The sequence below is a fragment of the Mustela putorius genome, unplaced genomic scaffold (assembly GCF_011764305.1).
Source record: "Mustela putorius furo isolate JIRA1106 unplaced genomic scaffold, ASM1176430v1.1 tig00003907_pilon_pilon_pilon:0A:0A:0A:0A, whole genome shotgun sequence".
NCBI lineage: Eukaryota > Metazoa > Chordata > Mammalia > Carnivora > Mustelidae > Mustela > Mustela putorius.
The window spans coordinates 1913431-1929614 of NW_025422055.1; the positions used below are offsets into that span (position 1 = coordinate 1913431).

Sequence of the window (16184 nt, forward strand, 5' to 3'; positions counted from 1 at the left end):
GTGGAGATTAGGAGGATTTGGCCATGTTTGGAGGATTTTTTTTTTTTTTCTGAGTAGAGGTGTGGTGGTAGGGTTATTGGCATCTAGCAGGTGGAAGCCAGGGATGTAAAATATCCTACAATGCAAAGGAAAGCTCCTCACGACAAAGAGTTATTCTGCCCAATATGTCAATAGTATTGCTGTTGAGGAACCCTAATTTACACTTACAACCAACTTTCCAGATCAATAAATGACACTGAGATTTCTATTCTCCACTGGCTAGTTGATAGCAGTTAGGAAGTTATCTATTACAGTTAATGAGGTTTTTGTCCTTCTTTCAAATATGCTGCATGATAGGCTAGTGCCCTGTGTGACTTATATTTCTAACAGCAGGTATAGCTTGATGCATTAGCCTACCTAAGAAGTTAGGCTTGGCAGACCAAGCTTAAGCAGACGTCACATGTTGAGTCCCTGACAATACTGGGCCTCTTGTTTTTCTCTGTCAGTTTAATTTTCAGACTTAACACCAGCAGTGAACACAACTGTCTTGCTGTGTCTGACACTATCATTTTGGGTAGATCACGTAGAAAGAAATAAAAATTGAAGCACAGAGCAAAGATCCAATTTTCTTCCTAAAAGAAAGACTCAAGGTAAAATAATTTGTTTGGCTGATTCATGCACCTTGGACTATTGGTCATCTGAAAAGGAAATAAAATCCCCCAAATAAGCAAGGAAGCAATACTGTATTTCTAGTATAATGAGGGAGCTAGTAAAGAATCTAAACCACTGAGGGGGAATTAGATTGAGTAAGAAAGCTCAGTAATGTCGCTGAGTGAGATATTTTCTGGAAGTCAGAAAACTACTTTAAGGTGTACACAGCCTTTGTCTTCCCAGGGGTGTTAGAAATGATACATTATCAACTTGATTCAAATTACTAGGCCTTACCTTCTATCCTGAGATCTATTGATGGCAACCTTACCCACTCAAAAGAACAGTTAAGAGAAATGTTATTGTTACATAATCTGATCTTTATTTTAAAGTTTTATTTAATTTTATTTTTTTTTCAGTGTTCCAAAATCACTGTTTATGCATCACACCCAGTGCTCCATGCAATACATGCCCTCCTTAATACCCACCACCAACCTCCACAACCCCCCACCCACTTCCCTCCAAAACTTTCAGTTTGTTTCTCAAAGTCCACTGTCTCTCATGGTTTGTCTACCCTTCCAATTTCCTCCAACTCACTTCTCCTGTCCATCTCCCAATGTCTTTAGTGTTATTCCTTATGCTTCACAAGTAAGTGAACCCATATGATAATTAATTCTCTCTGCTTGACTTATTTCACTCAGCATAATCCCCTCCAGTCCTGTCCACGTTGATACAAAAGTTGGGTATCCATCCTTTCTGATGCAGGCATAATACTCCATTGTATATATAGACCATATCTTCTTTATCCATTTGTCTGTTGAAGGGCATCTTGGCTGTTTCCACAGTTTGGCAACTGTGGCCATTGCTGCTATAAACATTGTGGTACAGATGACCCTTCTTTTCACAACATCTGTATCTTTGGGGTACACACCCCAATTGCAGGGTCATAGGGTAGCTCCATTTTTAATTTCTTAAGGAATTTCCATACTGTTTTCCAAAGTGGCTGCACCAACTTGCATTCCCACCAACAATGTAAGAGGATTCCCTTTTCTCCACATCCTCTCCAACACTTGTTGTTTACTGTCTTGTTGATTTTGACCATTCTCAATGTGGTATCTCAATGTGATTTTGATTTGAATCTCCCTGATAGCTAATGATGATGAACATTTCTTCATGTGTCTGTTAGCCATTTGTATGTCTTCTTTGGAGAAGTGTCTGTTCATGTCTTCTGCCCATTTTTTGACTTTTTTTTTTTTTTTTTTTTTTGAGTGTTGAGTTTAAGGAGTTCTTTATAGATCTTGAATATCAGCCCTTTGTACTGTCATTTGTGAAAATCTTCTCCCATTCTTGGGTTGCCTCTTTGGTTTGTTGACTGTTTCCTTTGCTATGCAGAAACTTGATCTTGATGAAGTCCTGAAAGTTCATTTTTGCTTTTGTTTTCTTTGCCTTTGGGAACATGTCTTGAAAGAAGTTGCTGCCGCCAATGTCGAAGAGGTTACTGCCTATGCTCTCCACTAAGATTTTGATAGATTCCTGCCTCACGTTGAGGTCTTTTATCCATTTTGAGTTTATCTTTGTGTATGGTGTAAGAGAATGGTTGAGTTTCATTCTTCTATACATGGTGTCCAGTTTTCCCAGCACCATTTATTGAAGAGACTGTCTTTTTTCCACTTTATTTTTTTCCTGCCTTGTTGAAGATTATTTGACCAGAGTTGAGGATCCATGTTTGGGCTCTCTACACTGCTCCACTGGTCTATATGTCTGTTTTAGTGCCAGTACCATGCTATCTTGGTTATCACAGCTTTGTAGTAACGCTTGAAATCAGGCAATGTGATGCCCCCGGTTTTATTTTTCTTTTTCAATACTCCCTTAGCCCTTCAGGGTCTCTTCTGATTCCACACAAATTTTAAGATTGTTTGTTCCAGCTCTTTGAAAAATGCCAGTGGAATTTTGATCAGGATGGCATTGAAAGTATTGATTGCTCTAGGCAGTATAGACATTTTAACAATGTTTATTCTTCTGATCCATTGAACATGGAATGCTTTTTCATCTTTTTGTGTCTTCTTCAATTTCTTTCATGAGTGTTCTGTAGTTACTCAACTACAGGTCCTTTACCTCTTTGGTTAGATTTATTCCCAGGTACCTTATAGTTCTTGGTACTATAGTAAATGAAATCAATTCTCTAATTTTCCTTGCTGTATGAGTTCTAGTAGTTTGGGGATGGAGTCTTTTGGATTTTCCATATAAAGTATCATGTCATCTGTGAAGAGAGAAAATTTGACTTCTTCTTTGCCAATTTGAATACCTTTTATTTCTTTTTATTGTCTGATTGTTGTTTTTAGGACTTCGAGTACTATGTTGAACAACAGTGCTGAGGGTGAACATCCTTGTGTTCCTGGTCTCAAAGGGAAGGCTTTCAGCTTTTCCCCATTGAGAATGATATTAGCTGTGGGTTTTTCATAGATAGATCTTGGCTATGTATGTAGCAATTGCCTTAGTGACCCAGAAGCTTTTTAATTTAAGTCTACTTGTGACTCCTTCAAAGCAACTCAAATACTACTCAACAGATGAAATAAAACTGAGATTACAAATACACTGGCATATAATTAATATTTAGACCATCACAATAACCCATAAAAAAAGATTGAACACTGACACACAGAGCAGAGAAATGCTTTGTCCAAAGTCATAGAGCTAGTAAAGCTAAAGCCAGAATCTAACCCAATTGTCTAATTGCTATTCCCAGGCTTTTTCTACACCAATGCAGTCTTTTTCACATAGAGAGAGAAACAGCACAAAAGTATGTCAATTTAAAAAAAAATGAAAAAGAAAAAAATGTAATTTGGAACCTAACTTTCATCTTTTCAGAATGACAATGTGAAATTTGAATAAAATGCTTACATTCAAGTATCTAATATAAGCTTACAGCTTACATTCAAATTCCTAAGGTAAATTTATTTAGGATTCTGGTATTCTATGTCTGAAGAAAAAGTTAGCAGAAATATATTAAATGAAAGAAAACCAGTGTGCAGAAAGAAAAAAAAAGGAAATAATTTTCTAATAGCTTTTAAATTCCTTTAATCAGAGACTTGCAGATCAGTGGACATAAGGGATGAAGAGGAAATGTGATGCCATCTTTGTTATGTTGTAGCCTTATATGGATTTAAGAATCATAGTTATGCTGAAAATAGAACTCAATGGTTACTGTAATATTTTTTCCATAAACTCAACTCTTCCTACAATCTAAATCTTTGTTGAATCAGTAATGTTTGCAAACTTAAGTCTTGGGAGAAAAGTCATTGCATAAACTGGCAAACTTGCAAACACATTATCAATATACTTTCTGAACTAGAGAGATCACATGTGTATAAATCTCAGTCCCCACAGATGCTTCTCCCAGTTACAGATATTTATTTCTTTGGTGTCTCTCCTATATAATAGTCCCTGGGTCTACATGTGAAGAGACTTGAATCACCATGAAGCTATGGGTAGAACCAGGGACTTCACATATATCTTAAACTATGTTACTATACAGTTACTGCCAAAGAATTTCTGAATAAACTGGAGAGTAATGTAGACATAATAAGCAATAGCAATGTTGACCAGGCTAAATTCAGCTTGTCATTTGGATCTTTTGCCAATTTCTATCTTGAGTCCATAAAAATGATGTCACGTTTTACATCCTAGGAATGCCAGTTTAGAGCATGCTGAGGAAGGTATTATCTAAGGAGGCAAGTGCTATTTTGTCTATTGTTAAGCTCAGGAGCAGCAAAACATTAAAAGGAGAAAGTGGGAGTTCTTTGAAAAGAATAGAAGTCATTTATTCACAGTAGAAGACTTTGAGTCCAGCCTGTTAAAAAGGTTAAAACGATATTTCAGAGCACTCACTCCTGCCCTGAGATTTATTTTGCTCATGACTTAATTTTTTTCCCACTCAGTTACAGCAAAAAAGGCAGTATGAGATTCTAGAGAAAGAGATGGTAAAATACAAATTATTAAGACTAAAAAAGTTTTACTCATTTTTCTTATGGAAATTTTTTTCTCCTCTGATTTTCTTTTCTTTTCCCATTGGTTTTCTTTTCTAGATCATTTTTATCCAAGGAAAAATAATTGCAGGGCCATATTTCCTGGACCAACCACCTGAATGGGAGATGGGAAGTCCTGGAAGGATGGGGCCCCTCATTGCTGATGTCTTGATGATGCCAAAAAGTTAGACAGGATAGGCTGGACTGGGCCAGCGTGTGGAGATAGCAGTATTAGTTTTCAGTCTGGGCTCTGAGGGGCTCAGGGAGCTGCACATAGGAGAAGGGGACAATGTGTGTGGGCTCCAGGCTTCCCCCTCAAGTTCAAGTTTGACTAAAGGTATTCTACCATCATCTTTAAGTACTTGGCTTCCACATGAGATATTTTTAATTGAAAAAGGAACTTAAGCACTAATTACAATTGGAAATTAGTCATTTCTATGATGAATAAACTGAGGTACAGAAAGTTTATGTGGTCACCTAGGGAGGTGGAATAAATCCCAATTTCCTATAATAGATAAATTTTTACACTTGAAGGACAGAGGCCTAAGTTGTAATTTCAATTCACTCAGAGAACAGTTTATACCTAGGTTAATGACATGCTAAGACTTCTATGAGTTAGGACAGAATGAATGCTTTCCACCCTGATATCTTAAAAGTTACACCAAATAATCTGAGCTTGCTTCTGACCTGCTAAAATGCTTGCCCTATGGTCTTTCACAACCTGAAACTTTTCAAAAAGAGATACCTCTTGTTTTTCCTTTGATACTGGACATGTCACAGTAACTTAATAACTGCTAACAATAGAAATTATATTTTACACATTTTCACTTATAAATTTTGAAATAAGCAAAAAAGTGGTTTTTAACTATTAGGAAAGGTTTCTTATTACTAGTGTTTATAATTACTAGAGTCCTAATTTACTAGATTACTAGTTAGTTGTAGCTTGAAAGGTATGGAAGCAAGCATTAAATCAAACAAGTTGTATAAATGAAAGCTTTTTCATCCTTTCCATATAATTTTAAACTATCTTTTATGTTTCATTTTTATTCATTTAATTTTTTTCTACTTAAGCACAAATTATTCATGACTGATCTTTTTCAAAGTGTAAATGTTTTGAAGATAGAAGGCTTATCTATTTTTCTTAAAGCATCAAATATTACTTGTAATTATTTGATGGTAATGGGAATAAAAAAGCAGTTTAGGGTAAACTCTTTTTTCCCTTTAATGTATGGAAGCCTAATGTCAGAAGACATGACTTTTTGGAAGTTAATTTTATATATATATACATATATAAATGTGTATGTATATATATATATAATTATTTTATTATGCAAATATTTCCTTTAAGTTAATCTCTTAAAAAGTACATGATAATATGTCTTAGCAATATTCAATACTGGTTTATAAAATTTTTCTTTTTTGGTCAATAAATGATTAAAAGCATTTTAAGGTTAATGATCTCATGATGTGATCAATCATTCCAAGCTACAATCTGCCACCAGGGCTTCTCATTCTGCTGAAAGCAAATGATTTCTTGATAATGATCAGAAGGAGCACATCTGTATGCTGGTTGAAAAGTTAATTAAAATGTGATTCCATCTGGTAGTCCAGTTGGGAATGTCACTATTCGATTTAATCTACAATGAGCTGAAATGAACTCTGCATAATCAAAAGATATAATGCAGAGAGGGCCATGGAGATGCAAGTTAGGCAGTGTTGCACATGTTAATTTAAATCTCTTTCTTCTCTTTAATTTTTTTTTTCTTTTGTAAAAGTTAGAAACCTGGGAAAACAAAATTTCCTTATGATTTTCTCAATATGGGTACATTTCTCTTTATATGAATTTTGTCTAAAAGCACATTAATTCCCATTTTAATTTTTAGCAGAACTGAGATAGCTGATATGAGTACAGATATTCTCTTGAAGCTGCTGACTTCCAACTACTTGTTTTCTCCTGATACATGTATTAGGTTCTTATTGCTGTTGTAAAAAACTATCACTAACTTGGTGTCCTAACACAAATTTAATGTCTTACAGTTCTGGAGGTCAGAATGTCCAGAATGGGTCTCAGTGGTTAAAATCCAGCTATAATCAAGACTGTATTCTTTCTGGAGGCTCTAGAACAGAATTTTTCCTTGCCTACTCAAGTTTCTAGAGGCTTCCCACATCCCTTGACCCCTAGTCCCCTTCCCTCTCTCAAGGCAGCAATGGGTGATCAGCTCTTTCTCAAGATGCTATCTCTGGTTCTGGTTCTTCTATTTCTATTTCAATTAGAGGATTTTTTTGGTTACCTTGAGCTCATCCAGATTATACAGGATAATCTATTTGTCTTAAAATCAGCTGATAAGCAACCTCAATTTCATCTGTGCCTTTAATTACTTCTTGCTATTGTAATGCCATATATTCAACAACTTCAACATATTCAACAATCCCACAGCAAGTTCTGTGGATTAGGATGTGAAGATCTTTGGGAGGCCATTATTCTATCTTCCATACATCATAACTAATTTATTCTAATCCTTATTCTTGAGCAGAGAATGATGCCTATATCTTCTTTTGGAGTAACCAGAAATTGTTTTTCCTTTGGGTTTGGCTGATGTTTATCAGATTGAATGTATGCTGACAAGCTGATGAGTGTTTCTACTTACAGGTTTACCCAAGGGATGAAGAACTGGAAAAAAAACAAACAAAATACCCTTACATTAAAAGATTGTTCCCTTTGGGTGTTATTGCAGTGTAGAATTGAGCACATATAAAATTCTATTCCCTTGCATGGGATACCAGAAATCTTTTTTAAAATTAATTCAGAAATTTAGTGTGGGTCTTATTTCTATGGCATAGCCAATTTTTAATTTACTAATTCAATTATTGTGGGTTGGTTAATATTCCATCTTATACATTTACTTTATTTTAGAAAGTAGAAGTGATTTATCTTTCATCAGTTAAACACAGTTCAGCTAAACTTAAATAGGTAGGAAGTTGGAATTTCCTTGTTGAGGTTGCAGTTTCACAATTATTAACTCAACCCTAAATTTCAGATTCCACAGAAAATATCTAAGGAAGTGTGCATATTTCTGCAAATAAAAATACACTCAATGAGATAACCATGAAGAATTACTATTAGGGTAGTGGCAATGCAAGTGTGAAATCATTTACATTTAGGAGACATTCATTTTAAAACTAGAAAACTATAAGATCTAATGCTAATAAGTTTAGTTTCTCAATCATATTTTAATTATATATGAACATAACTACTAGGATATATATTGATATATGAAATGGTTTGTTATATGGATTTGACATTGCACAATTGTGGAAACTGGGTAGGCACTTTCTGCTGTCTTTTTATCTGATGCAAGAGCTTAAAGCTACTGGGCAGGAAGTGGAGAAGGGAAGGTAGGTGTGAAGTAGGGGAGACCAAGGATCAGCCACAAGCATGATTTAGAGCCCATGAACACAGATCAGAACCCATGTGCCTCTGACCTTGAAGATACTAGTGTCTGGTGGAAGCAGAGGCCCTTTGTCATCAAGCCCAGGAGTAAGAGAAGTTAAAGGAGGACCCAGGGGAAGAAGAATAATTTATAGGTCCAGGTGTGGCCTTACTCCAGTGAGATAAGCCAGAAGACATGCATGTCTGAATGATGGAATGGCTGATGCTTCCCTCTGTCCTCCATGAGCTCCACAGTCTCCCTTGTTGCCTGTCTTAATTGGTCATGCCCAAGAAGAAAATTTTGGGAAATATTATTCAGCTTAGCCAAACTGGCACATCACAAAGCGACCATACACCCGGGAAAATTTATGATCTAATAAAATATTTAGCTCTAGTAATTCTTCAACCATCAAGGATAACACATAAATTTTCTCTTCCCCCTTTCCTTCTCTACACTCAGTTTGGGGACTGAATTTGTTTGTTTACTGAAATACTTTTTCTTTGGGATAAAAAACACTAACTGATATCACAAGCCTTTAGATCTTTCACTTTCTTTTCTCAGTATACTGTCATGTCATTGGTCTTTTCAAGCCAAGTAATAATTTGCTTTGTTTCCGCAATGAGAAATGAGGGAATAAGACAGGAATTAAAACACCTCTTTTCAGATAAATGCAGTACTTTTAAATAGATAAATGAAATAGAAATTTGAGGTTATGATCAGTATTTTTCCAGGTTTTCTTTAAAATTCTCTTTTCACTTGAATTTTTTCTTCCACAAAAGGCTTTTTTTACTTTGTATTATTCAGATATTTTCGTTTATTATTTTATCTCGCACATGTGTTTGCCCTGGACAATTAATACACAGGTATTTCATGAAGCGAGTTTTCATAAAATTGTGTTCTAACAATTGACAAAGTATTAAGTGCAGCATGGTTTGAAGAAATTAGCAAAAGCAACTATGAATATATATATAATCAAGAGAAGAATTTCAACAGTTACTTCGGTCATGTATAGAGAAATAATTACTTTTTAAAAAATTGGGTATTTAAGGCAAAATTGTATTATTTGGGCTATTTTATCTTCAAAATTGTTTTTATTCTCCAAATGCCCTTCAGTGCACAGAAAATTGAAATGAAATATATATATTTAAAAGTCAATATGAATGTTAGAATGAAGATTTTTATATTCCAGAAATTTTTTGAAATAATTTGCCCTTCCATTATCACTTTTTTTTATTATGTTATGTTAGTCTACTTCTTTGACCACTGTAAACATATATTATAATGCCTTTAAATTTTCCTAGTGGCACACTTACTTTAATTAATAACCTAAAATCTAAATAATATATTTATTAATATATTATTAATATATTAATATATTAATGTTTATTGTACATATGAAATTTTGGTGTATCTTCTATATATATTTTATCTAGAGGGTTAATATGTGATTGTGTATCTTATTTTGACATTATGTATTGACTGCTTTGGAGTTAAGTTTCTTAGTATATATTTTCCTGATGTTCATTATGAATATGATAATAAGAGTAGAGCCATAATGAAAACAAAAATGGCCATTCGATAAGCTTATTTTAGTCTTCTTCATTATAAAGCAATCATGTGTCTTCCTACTGCACATAACAAGGCTCTAATTATATCGAAATATTCAGGGAACAACATAAACCACAGAGGCAAAATGCAAATGGTATGCTCTTGGTATTGGGATCATAAAATGTGCTCATAGCATTCTGAGCACAATTTTAACATTTATTGTTTATACATGTAGTAAAAGAGAAAGCTTAGATGAAAAGACTTTATGGTTCCTATTTCTCTCTAAATCAATCAGAATGCAGTTCTTTTCTGCACTGTAGATCTTTAGAGTTCATTCTACACTTAATGAAGTCTGAGGACAGAGATCAAGGGAGGCCCTAGGAATGCCTCTGGTGAGATAAATGAGTTCATGACCTGTAGTCTGTTCTTACTTCCCTACTTGTTCTGATATTGTTTTTGCTAATTGAGCAGGAGTACTTTTATTTTCAAAGCTGGGCATTGTTTTCTTGTCCAGGGATGAATTAACCCTTCCCTGACTTAATGTTAATTAATTTTGTTTGCTAAGGCTTGCCCAAACTGAGTTTCTCTAGAGCAATAATTTTCAATCTCTAGACTGTAAAAGTTCCTGGAATTCCATGAGAAATGATTTGTCATATGTACATACTCAGTTTTCTGGGGAGAAGAATCTAGACCTTTATGATTGTCACTGAGGACTGTCACCAACAGAATTTTAAAAATCACTGCTTCAGAGGTTTTCTGAATGACTTCCCCCATAGCCATCTATTGTATGTTTGGGGACATTTTGTATTAGAAAGTAAGGAAGCTTTCCATATTAAGAACCCTGAGAGTTCTCCTTTTTAATTAGAATCATACTGTCATGCAGGCAGTGAATTATTTATTCCCAAACATCATTCACTCTTTTCTAATATGTATTAAGTAAGCAAATAAATTAGATTGACAAGAACAACACATTAAGATCTATTTGTAAAAGTTTTCTGATGATATAGCCAGGCTTTTCTGAAATTTCTCATTTAAAATTTTTTTTTAAATTTTTTATTTTTTATAAACATATATTTTTATCCCCAGGGGTACAGGTCTGTGAATCACCAGGTTTACACACTTCACAGCACTCACCAAATCACATACCCTCCCCAATGTCCATAATCCCACCCCCTTCTCCCAAACCCCCTCCCCCCAGCAATCCTCAGTTTGTTTTGTGAGATTAAGAGTCACTTATGGTTTGTCTCCCTCCCAATCCCATCTTGTTTCATTGATTCTTCTCCTACCCACTTAAGCCCCCATGTTGCATCACCACTTCCTCATATCAGGGAGATCATATGATATTTGTCTTTCTCTGCTTGACTTATTTCGCTAAGCATGATACGCTCTAATTCCATCCATGTTGTTGCAAATGGCAAGATTTCATTTCTTTTGATGGCTGCATAGTATACCATTGTGTATATATACCACATCTTCTTGATCCATTCATCTGTTGATGGACATCTAGGTTCTTTCCATAGTTTGGCTATTGTGGACATTGCTGCTATAAACATTCGGGTGCATGTGCCCCTTTGGATCACTACATTTGTATCTTTAGGGTAAATACCCAATAGTGCAATTGCTGGGTCATAGGGCAGTTCTATTTTCAACATTTTGAGGAACCTCCATGCTGTTTTCCAGAGTGGCTGCACCAGCTTGCATTCCCACCAACAGTGTAGGAGGGTTCCCCTTTCTCCGCATCCTCGCCAGCATCTGTCATTTCCTGACTTGTTGATTTTAGCCATTCTGACTGGTGTGAGGTGATATCGCATTGTGGTTTTGATTTGTATTTCCCTGATGCCGAGTGATATGGAGCACTTTTTCATGTGTCTGTTGGCCATCTGGATGTCTTCTTTGCAGAAATGTCTGTTCATGTCCTCTGCCCATTTCTTGATTGGATTATTTGTTCTTTGGGTGTTGAGTTTGCTAAGTTCTTTATAGATTCTGGACACTAGTCCTTTATCTGATATGTCGTTTGCAAATATCTTCTCCCATTCTGTCAGTTGTCTTTTGGTTTTGTTAACTGTTTCCTTTGCTGTGCAAAAGCTATTGATCTTGATGAAATCCCCATAGTTCAGTTTTTCCCTTGCTTCCCTTGCCTTTTGCATTGTTCCTAGGAAGATGTTGCTGCGGCAGAGGTCGAAGAGGTTGCTGCCCGTGTTCTCCTCAAGGATTTTGATGGATTCCTTTCGTACATTGAGGTCCTTCATCCATTTTGAGTCTATTTTTGTGTGTGGTGTAAGGAAATGGTCCAATTTCATTTTTCTGCATGTGGCTGTCCAATTTTCCCAGCACCATTTATTGAAGAGGCTGTCTTTTTTCCATTGGACATTCTTTCCTGCTTTGTCGAAGATTAGTTGACCATAGATTTGAGGGTCTATTTCTATTCCAGGACAAACAACAACTGAAAGAATTTGCAAATACCAAACCAGCTCTACAGGAAATATTGAAAGGGGTCCTCTAAGCAAAGAGAGAGCCTACAAGTGTTAGATCAGAAAGGAACAGAGACCATATACAGTAACAGTCACCTTACAGGCAATACAATGGCACTAAATTCATATCTCTCAATAGTTACCCTGAATTTTAATGGGCTAAATGCCCCTGTCAAAAGACACAGGGTATCAGAATGGATAAAAAAACAAAACCCATCTATATGTTGCCTCCAAGAAACACATTTTAAGCCCGAAGACACCTCCAGATTTAAAGTGAGGGGGTGGAAAAGAATTTACCATGCTAATGGACATCAGAAGAAAGCAGGAGTGGCAATCCTTATATCAGATCAATTAGATTTTAAGCCAAAGACTATAATAAGAGATGAGGAGAGTAAGGATACTATATCATACTCAAAGGGTCTGTCCAACAAGAAGATTTAACAATTTTAAATATCTATGCCCCCAATGTGGGAGCAGCCAACTATATAAACCAATTAATAACAAAATCAAAGAAACACATCAACAATAATACAATAATAGTAGGGGACTTTAACACTCCCCTCACTGAAATGGACAGGTCATTCAAGCAAAAGATCAGCAAGGAAATAAAGGCCTTAAACGACACACTAGACCAGATGGACATCATTTTAAAATTTTTGTTAAGAATTAAACACCATACCAAAACTATGCCAATATAGTATATTAAGATTAAAAAAAAAAAGTAAGTCCTACTCCTCCACCACAAGGTCTAGACCCATTCATTTCCTGTGTGTGTGTGTGTGTGTGTGTGTGTGTGATGTGTGCACTGTGCCTGAGTCAGCTCACTGAGCCATACATTCACTGAGACAGTTACTTGTTGCTTCTGAAGTCTAGGTATTGTTCCATCACTTTAGACAGAATTTTGTACTTTGGTAATTTTTAAGTTGTAAGAATGATGGAAAAAGAAGAACCTAGTACAACATCTAGACTTCCTGCTTTGATAACTGGAAGACAGAAGTGCAACTTAGTAAGATGAATAGATAGAAAGCACATGCAGAAACTCTTAAAATATTTTTAGTGGCTAAAATGCTTATTTTATTGTGTTAAAAGTTGAGGCAATCTATCATAGATGAAAAATCTCTGATGTTGTTATACTTGCTACTTCTTTGAAGGAAGAGTGGCATACATGTCCATAGCAGGACATAATAGAACTTCATAGCTGGCCATATTTTTTTAATTTGAGAAAATATTCCTTGTAACAAAAATTATTTATCCACTGGGATTAGAGAAATTCCTGAGAGATACCGTTCTTTGAATATTATATGCCCTCAAGGTTTCAATATCCCTTGTGACATCTATAGTGACCATACATATGTATCAACAGTATACCCAAGAGGGATTATAAGGTTATGTAATTTCTAGTGATTAAACATAGAGGTGGGTGAGCCAGTGAATATTATTAGTTTCAACCATTTCCCACTTTGTCTGTTGCAGGTTGTCACCACAATACCATAACCTGGGACCAACAGTATCCTAGAGTTGCCTTGTACTGGAGTTCCTGAGAGCAAATTGTTAAATCTTCACTAATATTGTGACTAGTTGTTAATCCCAGGCATTACAACAAAGTTAAATTCTATAAAGTCACAATTAGATTATATTAAAACAAAATTTAAAAAACACTCAAACTTATCACTTCTAAATTATTTTACTATATTTTACTCTTTCCTAGTTTCTTGAGGATATTTACAACTCTTGTGTCTGTATGTGGAAATACTACATAATAGTGTGTTACTGCATCTTTTCCCGACTCTGCATTTAACAGGGTCACAGTGATAGCTAAGTATGAGTCATGGTGAGAGTATATCACTGAAATTGGCAAATGTTACAAGTCAAGTTTTATTTTTCAGTGGACTGTAAAATTTAAGGTTGCAAAGAAAAATGTTAATAATGAGGAATTAAATTTAAAAGCATATTTTTCTATAGACATTATAGTATAAGTAACATAAAAATTTGAGATATTCTTCTAGTATTTTAAGACTATTATCTAATTTACCAAAGAAAGTATTCATCACTGACCACTGGTGAACCAGTGATGTTTCAACATCCACTTTTGATGTTTCACTCTCATTTTACTGTAAAATAAAACAAAAACATCAACCAACATTCTTGTCAGAGCAACTCTCATCTGTCAATTGCAGCCATATGTTGGCTACAGATACAACATAACACAAAAAGTAAAGCAGTCTGGAAAACAAATGTACTGTATAAAATCTACAATAGATTCTTACAGTATATATTATTTATATTTGTATATTTTATTATTTGTAAATTGTGTGCTACAGATCGTAGAATCAGTGAAGTTTATAATGAATGTGTATATGAATATGTATGTAACTTTTTTCAGTGAGTACCTGTTAAGCACCACTGTCTCAGACATGGAACCAATGGCTTTCCCACTTTCAAGGTATCCAAGTAGTAATGTGTTGGCACTACCTGGCTACATCCTGAATTCATAAGTATTTGTGGAATCTTCCCTAATTCTGTAATCATAACCTTAAACTGATGTATTGGAAGAAAATGAGATGGGCAATTAACATTAAGAAAATGAGTGGAGGAAGCAAGATGGCAGAGGAATAGGAAACTGAAATATCATTAGGTCCCTGGAGTTCAGCTAGATAGTTACCAAATCATTATGAATACCTACAAACTCAACAGGAGGTAGGAGAGAAGAGGAGCAGCAATTCTAGAAACAGAAAATTGACTATTTTCTGGAAGGTAGGATGTGCAGAGAAGTGAATCCAAAGTGACAGGAAGATAGACTGCAGGGGAGGGCCAGCTCCAGGCAAGTGGTAGACCAGCAAAGCACAAACTCTGAACTTCTAGAAGTCTGCTTCACTGAAAAATGTCATTCCAGAGGCTAAGCAAGGGAGAAGCCCTCACAGGGGCAGTGTGGTCTTAGGACCCATGGGGTCGCAGAAACACTGGGGGTGTTTCAGTGTGGCAGAGATGCCAGGTATCAGAGCAGGGAAGTCAGCTACAGAGATGGAGCTGATAAGTGAGCTCTCAGCTTGGGGTTACCTTAAAGCATGAACCAAGGCACACTCAGGTCACTGCTCTTCCAGCAGAGACTCCACAAGTAGCAGATCCAAAGAGATTCCCTCCTTCTTCCTCAGGGAAGAGTGGTGAAGGAGTACACTACAGGAATCTGCTGGGTTTGGAGACACCAAATGGGGCCGTTTACCAGACACAGAAATGCTCGGTCACTGGCTGGATGACCTCGGAATGCTGCTAGAGACCAGGGAGACAGGAGGGATTGACAGCTTTTCTCTCAGAGTGCACTGAGGAGAGGGGCCCTGAGCTCTCAGGTCCTCTGGAGCAGAGATTGGGAAGCTGCCATTCTCATACCCATCCTCCAAAGCTATATGGAAAGTGTTCAGGGAACAAAAGCTACCAAGAGTGAACCCAAGCAGGTTACTTAGCTTGTCTCCTGACAAGGGTGGTGCAATTCTGTCTTGGGCAAAGACATTTGAGAATCACTGCAACAAGCCACTTCCCAGAATATCAGCAAGAACACCCAGCCAAGACCAAGTTCACCAATCAATGAGAACTGTGGAACTCCAGAGCTAGGGAAATGCAGCACATAGAATTCATGGATTTCCCCCCATGATCTTTAATCTTGCAAAGTTAATTTTTTTTTCTTATTTTTTAAAAATTTTCCTCTTTACTCTTTTAACATTTTTAACTATTTTATCTTAACAATATCTTTAATTTTTTTTAAATTTTATTGTTATAATCATATTTTATCCCTTCATTGTATTTAACCTTATTTTTTGTATACATATAGTTTTTTTTTCTTTAAAATTTTGGGATACAATTTCTTCCAAGAGATCAAAATATACTCTAAATCTGGAACATGGCTTTGTTCTAGTCTCCAGCCTGATCACATTCTCTCTTCTATTTTTTCTTACTTTTTTTTCCAATCCCTTTTTTAGAATCTTAGTTAATGTTCATCTTTACAGTCATATTCCATCCCTTCATCATGTTTACCCTTATTTTTATATAAATTTTTCTTAATTTAATATATTGGGAGGTAGTTTCTTCTA

The 16184-nt window shown here is 35.6% G+C and overlaps 1 protein-coding gene across 2 annotated transcripts in view; it reads right to left on the reverse strand.

Annotated features, from left to right (window-relative positions):
• MARCHF1 (membrane associated ring-CH-type finger 1) overlaps positions 1-16184 on the reverse strand; it is a 318555-nt gene that overhangs the window by 196631 nt on the left and 105740 nt on the right. The window lies entirely within an intron of this gene.